At 44.8% G+C, this 10,000-nt stretch overlaps 1 protein-coding gene across 1 annotated transcript in view; it reads right to left on the bottom strand.

The window, feature by feature from the left end:
• megf11 (multiple EGF-like-domains 11) overlaps positions 1–10,000 on the bottom strand; it is a 324,903-nt gene that overhangs the window by 100,494 nt on the left and 214,409 nt on the right. The window lies entirely within an intron of this gene.

The raw sequence follows: 10,000 nt of genomic DNA, 5'->3' as shown, positions 1-10,000 counted from the left end.
TGATCAATGGAAACAGGATGCGCCTGAGCTCAATTTCGAGTCTCATAGCAAAGGCTCTGAATACTGATGTAATAAATAAGGTCGTTTTGTTTTCTTTTTTAATACATTTGCAAAAATGTCAAAATAACTTGTTTTCGCTTTGTCATTATGGGGTATTATGTGTAGATTACTGAGAATGTGTATTTATGTAATCCATTTTAGAATAAGGCTGTGACGTAACAAAATGTGGAAAAACCTCAAGGGGTCTGAATACTTTCCGAAATGCCCAGACTCCCAAGACTGTCTCTGTAACGAGTGTCGTACGGAGTGGACCAAGGCGCCGCGGGTTGAGTGCTCATCTTAACTTTTACTGAACACTTAACAAAACAAAACAAGAAAACGATCGATCGAACAGTCTTGCAGGCTACACACACACACACAGCTATGCAAAAACAACTTCCCACAAAGGGACAGGTGAAAAAAACAGGGCTACCTAAGTATGACTCTCAATCAGCAACAACGATGTACAGCTGTTCCTGATTGAGAGCCATACGAGGCCAAAAACAAAGAAATACACAACATAGAAACACCATAGAAATACAAAACATAATACAAAACCCCGACAACACAAAACAAACACATCCCCTGCCACGCCCTGACCAAACTACAATAACAAATAACCCCTTATACTGGTCAGGACGTGACATTCTCTAGTAGTTCTGAGCGATTAACAGAAATTTCGGGAGGGTTTCGAATATTAAACTATTTGACCAACCATGGTTCAAGTACTTACATTTATTTTAATTTTATTTATAAAATAAAAAAAATAAAAATATATTTTATAAATATTATTTGAAATAATTTTTCATATTATTATTACTTTTTTTTAAATATAATTGTGAGTACAACACAGTTTCTCTAGAGAGAAATCAAATCATTCTCTAGAGAAATCATGACAAGACCTATATGGGATGCTGGGCTGAAGGGAGTTGTAGTTTTCATTAAGCAAATACTCAACCTAGTTCAACACACAAAAAAAATGTGGTATTTAACTACAATGACCATAATCTATTGCGCCCATGTTCTTTCCCTGCCCAGACAGAGATGGATACACTTTTACGCCTGTCACTTTAAGTTAGATACACACAGACCGCATATGCTGCCGCATGAGAGAGAGGGACAGAGACACAAGGAGAGAGAGAGAGGGACAGAGACACAAGGAGAGAGAGAGACCTGTCCCTCTGTATCCTACCATAGTGCTGACCTGTCTCTCTGTATCCTACCATAGTACTGACCTGTCTCTCTGTATCCTACCATAGTACTGACCTGTCTCTCTGTATCCTACCATAGTACTGACCTGTCTCTCTGTATCCTACCATAGTACTGACCTGTCTCTCTGTATCCTACCATAGCACTGACCTGTCTCTCTGTATCCTACCATAGCACTGACCTGTCTCTCTGTATCCTACCATAGTACTGACCTGTCTCTCTGTATCCTACCATAGCACTGACCTGTATCTCTATATCCTACCATAGCACTGACCTGTCTCTCTGTATCCTACCATAGCACTGACCTGTCTCTCTGTATCCTACCATAGTACTGACCTGTCTCTCTGTATCCTACCATAGCACTGACCTGTATCTCTATATCCTACCATAGCACTGACCTGTCTCTCTGTATCCTACCATAGCACTGACCTGTCTCTCTGTATCCTACCATAGTACTGACCTGTATCTCTATATCCTACCATAGCACTGACCTGTCTCTCTGTATCCTACCATAGCACTGACCTGTCTCTCTGTATCCTACCATAGTACTGACCTGTCTCTCTGTATCCTACCATAGCACTGACCTGTCTCTCTGTATCCTACCATAGCACTGACCTGTCTCTCTGTATCCTACCATAGCACTGACCTGTCTCTCTGTATCCTACCATAGTACTGACCTGTCTCTCTGTATCCTACCATAGTACTGACCTGTCTCTCTGTATCCTACCATAGCACTGACCTGTCTCTCTGTATCCTACCATAGCACTGACCTGTCTCTCTGTATCCTACCATAGCACTGACCTGTCTCTCTGTATCCTACCATAGTACTGACCTGTCTCTCTGTATCCTACCATAGCACTGACCTGTCTCTCTGTATCCTACCATAGCACTGACCTGTCTCTCTGTATCCTACCATAGCACTGACCTGTCTCTCTGTATCCTACCATAGTACTGACCTGTCTCTCTGTATCCTACCATAGCACTGACCTGTCTCTCTGTATCCTACCATAGCACTGACCTGTATCTCCCTGTATCCTACCATAGCACTGACCTGTCTCTCTGTATCCTACCATAGTACTGACCTGTCTCTCTGTATCCTACCATAGCACTGACCTGTCTCTCTGTATCCTACCATAGCACTGACCTGTCTCTCTGTATCCTACCATAGCACTGACCTGTCTCTCTGTATCCTACCATAGCACTGACCTGTCTCTCTGTATCCTACCATAGTACTGACCTGTCTCTCTGTATCCTACCATAGCACTGACCTGTCTCTCTGTATCCTACCATAGCACTGACCTGTCTCTCTGTATCCTACCATAGTACTGACCTGTCTCTCTGTATCCTACCATAGTACTGACCTGTCTCTGTATCCTACCATAGTACTGACCTGTCTCTCTGTATCCTACCATAGTACTGACCTGTCTCTCTGTATCCTACCATAGTACTGACCTGTCTCTCTGTATCCTACCATAGTACTGACCTGTCTCTCTGTATCCTACCATAGCACTGACCTGTCTCTCTGTATCCTACCATAGCACTGACCTGTCTCTCTGTATCCTACCATAGTACTGACCTGTCTCTCTGTATCCTACCATAGTACTGACCTGTCTCTCTGTATCCTACCATAGCACTGACCTGTCTCTGTATCCTACCATAGCACTGACCTGTCTCTCTGTATCCTACCATAGTACTGACCTGTCTCTCTGTATCCTACCATAGTACTGACCTGTCTCTCTGTATCCTACCATAGTACTGACCTGTCTCTCTGTATCCTACCATAGTACTGACCTGTCTCTCTGTATCCTACCATAGTACTGACCTGTCTCTCTGTATCCTACCATAGTACTGACCTGTCTCTCTGTATCCTACCATAGTACTGACCTGTCTCTCTGTATCCTACCATAGTACTGACCTGTCTCTGTATCCTACCATAGTACTGACCTGTCTCTCTGTATCCTACCATAGTACTGACCTGTCTCTCTGTATCCTACCATAGCACTGACCTGTCTCTCTGTATCCTACCATAGTACTGACCTGTCTCTCTGTATCCTACCATAGTACTGACCTGTCTCTCTGTATCCTACCATAGCACTGACCTGTCTCTCTGTATCCTACCATAGTACTGACCTGTCTCTCTGTATCCTACCATAGCACTGACCTGTATCTCTATATCCTACCATAGCACTGACCTGTCTCTCTGTATCCTACCATAGCACTGACCTGTCTCTCTGTATCCTACCATAGTACTGACCTGTATCTCTATATCCTACCATAGCACTGACCTGTCTCTCTGTATCATACCATAGTACTGACCTGTCTCTCTGTATCCTACCATAGTACTGACCTGTCTCTCTGTATCCTACCATAGCACTGACCTGTCTCTCTGTATCCTACCATAGCACTGAACTGTCTCTCTGTATCCTACCATAGCACTGACCTGTCTCTCTGTATCCTAACCTTAGTACTGACCTGTCTCTCTGTATCCTACCATAGCACTGACCTGTCTCTCTGTATCCTACCATAGTACTGACCTGTCTCTCTGTATCCTACCATAGCACTGACCTGTCTCTCTATATCCTACCATAGCACTGACCTGTCTCTCTGTATCCTACCATAGCACTGACCTGTCTCTCTGTATCCTACCATAGTACTGACCTGTATCTCTGTATCCTACCATAGTACTGACCTGTCTCTCTGTATCCTACCATAGTACTGACCTGTCTCTCTGTATCCTACCATAGCACTGACCTGTCTCTCTCTATCCTACCATAGCACTGACCTGTCTCTCTGTATCCTACCATAGTACTGACCTGTCTCTCTGTATCCTACCATAGTACTGACCTGTCTCTCTGTATCCTACCATAGTACTGACCTGTCTCTCTGTATCCTACCATAGTACTGACCTGTCTCTGTATCCTACCATAGTACTGACCTGTCTCTCTGTATCCTACCATAGTACTGACCTCTCTCTCTATATCCTACCATAGTACTGACCTGTCTCTCTGTATCCTACCATAGTACTGACCTGTCTCTCTGTATCCTACCATAGCACTGACCTGTCTCTCTGTATCCTACCATAGCACTGACCTGTCTCTCTGTATCCTACCATAGTACTGACCTGTATCTCTGTATCCTACCATAGTACTGACCTGTCTCTCTGTATCCTACCATAGCACTGACCTGTCTCTGTATCCTACCATAGCACTGACCTGTCTCTCTGTATCCTACCATAGTACTGACCTGTCTCTCTGTATCCTACCATAGTACTGACCTGTCTCTCTGTATCCTACCATAGTACTGACCTGTCTCTCTGTATCCTACCATAGTACTGACCTGTCTCTCTGTATCCTACCATAGTACTGACCTGTCTCTGTATCCTACCATAGTACTGACCTGTCTCTCTGTATCCTACCATAGTACTGACCTGTCTCTCTGTATCCTACCATAGTACTGACCTGTCTCTGTATCCTACCATAGTACTGACCTGTCTCTCTGTATCCTTCCATAGCACTGACCTGTCTCTCTGTATCCTACCATAGCACTGACCTGTCTCTCTGTATCCTACCATAGTACTGACCTGTCTCTGTGTATCCTACCATAGTACTCACCTGTCTCTGTATCCTACCATAGTACTGACCTGTCTCTCTGTATCCTACCATAGTACTCACCTGTCTCTGTATCCTACCATAGTACTGACCTGTCTCTCTGTATCCTACCATAGCACTGACATGTCTCTCTGTATCCTACCATAGCACTGACCTGTCTCTCTGTATCCTACCATAGCACTGACCTGTCTCTCTGTATCCTACCATAGTACTGACCTGTCTCTCTGTATCCTACCATAGCACTGACCTGTATCTCTATATCCTACCATAGCACTGACCTGTCTCTCTGTATCCTACCATAGCACTGACCTGTCTCTCTGTATCCTACCATAGTACTGACCTGTATCTCTATATCCTACCATAGCACTGACCTGTCTCTCTGTATCATACCATAGTACTGACCTGTCTCTCTGTATCCTACCATAGTACTGACCTGTCTCTCTGTATCCTACCATAGCACTGACCTGTCTCTCTGTATCCTACCATAGCACTGAAATGTCTCTCTGTATCCTACCATAGCACTGACCTGTCTCTCTGTATCCTACCATAGTACTGACCTGTCTCTCTGTATCCTAACCTTAGTACTGACCTGTCTCTCTGTATCCTACCATAGCACTGACCTGTCTCTCTGTATCCTACCATAGTACTGACCTGTCTCTCTGTATCCTACCATAGCACTGACCTGTCTCTCTATATCCTACCATAGCACTGACCTGTCTCTCTGTATCCTACCATAGCACTGACCTGTCTCTCTGTATCCTACCATAGTACTGACCTGTATCTCTATATCCTACCATAGCACTGACCTGTCTCTCTGTATCCTACCATAGTATTGACCTGTCTCTCTGTATCCTACCATAGTACTGACCTGTCTCTCTGTATCCTACCATAGCACTGACCTGTATCTCTGTATCCTACCATAGCACTGACCTGTCTCTCTGTATCCTACCATAGTACTGACCTGTCTCTCTGTATCCTACCATAGTACTGACCTGTCTCTCTGTATCCTACCATAGTACTGACCTGTCTCTGTATCCTACCATAGTACTGACCTGTCTCTCTGTATCCTACCATAGTACTGACCTGTCTCTCCATATCCTACCATAGTACTGACCTGTCTCTCTGTATCCTACCATAGTACTGACCTGTCTCTCTGTATCCTACCATAGCACTGACCTGTCTCTCTGTATCCTACCATAGCACTGACCTGTCTCTCTGTATCCTACCATAGTACTGACCTGTATCTCTGTATCCTACCATAGTACTGACCTGTCTCTCTGTATCCTACCATAGCACTGACCTGTCTCTGTATCCTACCATAGCACTGACCTGTCTCTCTGTATCCTACCATAGTACTGACCTGTCTCTCTGTATCCTACCATAGTACTGACCTGTCTCTCTGTATCCTACCATAGTACTGACCTGTCTCTCTGTATCCTACCATAGTACTGACCTGTCTCTCTGTATCCTACCATAGTACTGACCTGTCTCTGTATCCTACCATAGTACTGACCTGTCTCTCTGTATCCTACCATAGTACTGACCTGTCTCTCTGTATCCTACCATAGTACTGACCTGTCTCTGTATCCTACCATAGTACTGACCTGTCTCTCTGTATCCTTCCATAGTACTGACCTGTCTCTCTGTATCCTACCATAGCACTGACCTGTCTCTCTGTATCCTACCATAGTACTGACCTGTCTCTCTGTATCCTACCATAGTACTGACCTGTCTCTCTGTATCCTACCATAGTACTGACCTGTCTCTGTGTATCCTACCATAGTACTCACCTGTCTCTGTATCCTACCATAGTACTGACCTGTCTCTCTGTATTCTACCACAGTACTCACCTGTCTCTGTATCCTACCATAGTACTGACCTGTCTCTCTGTATCCTACCATAGCACTGACCTGTCTCTCTGTATCCTACCATAGCACTGACCTGTCTCTCTGTATCCTACCATAGTACTGACCTGTCTCTCTGTATCCTACCATAGTACTGACCTGTCTCTCTGTATCCTACCATAGCACTGACCTGTCTCTCTGTATCCTACCATATTACTGACCTGTCTCTCTGTATCCTACCATAGCACTGACCTGTCTCTCTGTATCCTACCATAGTACTGACCTGTCTCTCTGTATCCTACCATAGTACTGACCTGTCTCTCTGTATCCTCCCATAGTACTGACCTGTCTCTCTGTATCCTCCCATAGTACTGACCTGTCTCTGTATCCTACCATAGTACTGACCTGTCTCTCTGTATCCTACCATAGTACTGACCTGTCTCTCTGTATCCTACCATAGTACTGACCTCTCTCTGTATCCTACCATAGTACTGACCTGTCTCTCTGTATCCCACCATAGTACTGACCTGTCTCTCTGTATCCTACCATAGTACTGACCTGTCTCTGTATCCTACCATAGTACTGACCTGTCTCTCTGTATCCTACCATAGTACTGACCTGTCTCTCTATATCCTACCATAGCACTGACCTGTCTCTCTGTATCCTACCATAGCACTGACCTGTCTCTCTGTATCCTACCATAGTACTGACCTGTATCTCTATATCCTACCATAGCACTGACCTGTCTCTCTGTATCATACCATAGTACTGACCTGTCTCTCTGTATCCTACCATAGTACTGACCTGTCTCTCTGTATCCTACCATAGCACTGACCTGTCTCTCTGTATCCTACCATAGCACTGACATGTCTCTCTGTATCCTACCATAGCACTGACCTGTCTCTCTGTATCCTACCATAGTACTGACCTGTCTCTCTGTATCCTACCATAGTACTGACCTGTCTCTCTGTATCCTACCATAGAACTGACCTGTCTCTCTGTATCCTACCATAGTACTGACCTGTCTCTCTGTATCCTACCATAGCACTGACCTGTCTCTCTGTATCCTACCATAGCACTGACCTGTCTCTCTGTATCCTACCATAGTACTGACCTGTATCTCTATATCCTACCATAGCACTGACCTGTCTCTCTGTATCCTACCATAGTATTGACCTGTCTCTCTGTATCCTACCATAGTACTGACCTGTCTCTCTGTATCCTACCATAGCACTGACCTGTATCTCTGTATCCTACCATAGCACTGACCTGTCTCTCTGTATCCTACCATAGTACTGACCTGTCTCTCTGTATCCTACCATAGTACTGACCTGTCTCTGTATCCTACCATAGTACTGACCTGTCTCTCTGTATCCTACCATAGTACTGACCTGTCTCTCTATATCCTACCATAGTACTGACCTGTCTCTCTGTATCCTACCATAGTACTGACCTGTCTCTCTGTATCCTACCATAGCACTGACCTGTCTCTCTGTATCCTACCATAGCACTGACCTGTCTCTCTGTATCCTACCATAGTACTGACCTGTACCTCTGTATCCTACCATAGTACTGACCTGTCTCTCTGTATCCTACCATAGCACTGACCTGTCTCTCTGTATCCTACCATAGTACTGACCTGTCTCTCTGTATCCTACCATAGTACTGACCTGTCTCTCTGTATCCTACCATAGTACTGACCTGTCTCTCTGTATCCTACCATAGTACTGACCTGTCTCTCTGTATCCTACCATAGTACTGACCTGTCTCTGTATCCTACCATAGTACTGACCTGTCTCTCTGTATCCTACCATAGTACTGACCTGTCTCTCTGTATCCTACCATAGCACTGACCTTCCTCTCTGTATCCTACCATAGTACTGACCTGTCTCTCTGTATCCTACCATAGTACTGACCTGTCTCTCTGTATCCTACCATAGTACTGACCTGTCTCTGTGTATCCTACCATAGTACTGACCTGTCTCTGTGTATCCTACCATAGCACTGACCTGTCTCTCTGTATCCTACCATAGTACTGACCTGTCTCTCTGTATCCTACCATAGTACTGACCTGTCTCTCTGTATCCTACCATAGTACTGACCTGTCTCTCTGTATCCTACCATAGTACTGACCTGTCTCTCTGTATCCTACCATAGTACTGACCTGTCTCTCTGTATCCTACCATAGTACTGACCTGTCTCTCTGTATCCTACCATAGTACTGACCTGTCTCTCTGTATCCTACCATAGTACTGACCTGTCTCTCTGTATCCTACCATAGTACTGACCTGTCTCTCTGTATCCTACCATAGTACTGACCTGTCTCTCTGTATCCTACCATAGTACTGACCTGTCTCTCTGTATCCTACCATAGCACTGACCTGTCTCTCTGTATCCTACCATAGCACTGACCTGTCTCTCTGTATCCTACCATAGTACTGACCTGTACTCTCTGTATCCTACCATAGTACTGACCTGTCTCTCTGTATCCTACCATAGCACTGACCTGTCTCTCTGTATCCTACCATAGCACTGACCTGTCTCTCTGTATCCTACCATAGTACTGACCTGTCTCTCTGTATCCTACCATAGTACTGACCTGTCTCTCTGTATCCTACCATAGTACTGACCTGTCTCTCTGTATCCTACCATAGTACTGACCTGTCTCTCTGTATCCTACCATAGTACTGACCTGTCTCTGTATCCTACCATAGTACTGACCTGTCTCTCTGTATCCTACCATAGTACTGACCTGTCTCTCTGTATCCTACCATAGCACTGACCTGTCTCTCTGTATCCTACCATAGTACTGACCTGTCTCTCTGTATCCTACCATAGTACTGACCTGTCTCTCTGTATCCTACCATAGTACTGACCTGTCTCTGTGTATTCTACCATAGTACTGACCTGTCTCTGTGTATCCTACCATAGTACTGACCTATCTCTCTGTATCCTACCATAGTACTCACCTGTCTCTGTATCCTACCATAGTACTGACCTGTCTCTCTGTATCCTACCATAGCACAGACCTGTCTCTCTGTATCCTACCATAGCACTGACCTGTCTCTCTGTATCCTACCATAGTACTGACCTGTCTCTCTGTATCCTACCATAGTACTGACCTGTCTCTCTGTATCCTACCATAGCACTGACCTGTCTCTCTGTATCCTACCATAGTACTGACCTGTCTCTCTGTATCCTACCATAGCACTGACCTGTCTCTCTCTATCCTACCATAGTACTGACCTGTCTCTCTGTATCCTACCATAGTACTGACCTGTCTCTGTATCCTACCATAGT

Source organism: Salmo salar, chromosome ssa23, assembly GCF_905237065.1.
Source record: "Salmo salar chromosome ssa23, Ssal_v3.1, whole genome shotgun sequence".
Lineage (NCBI taxonomy): Eukaryota > Metazoa > Chordata > Actinopteri > Salmoniformes > Salmonidae > Salmo > Salmo salar.
This window is presented reverse-complemented; position numbering and strand designations above follow the sequence as displayed.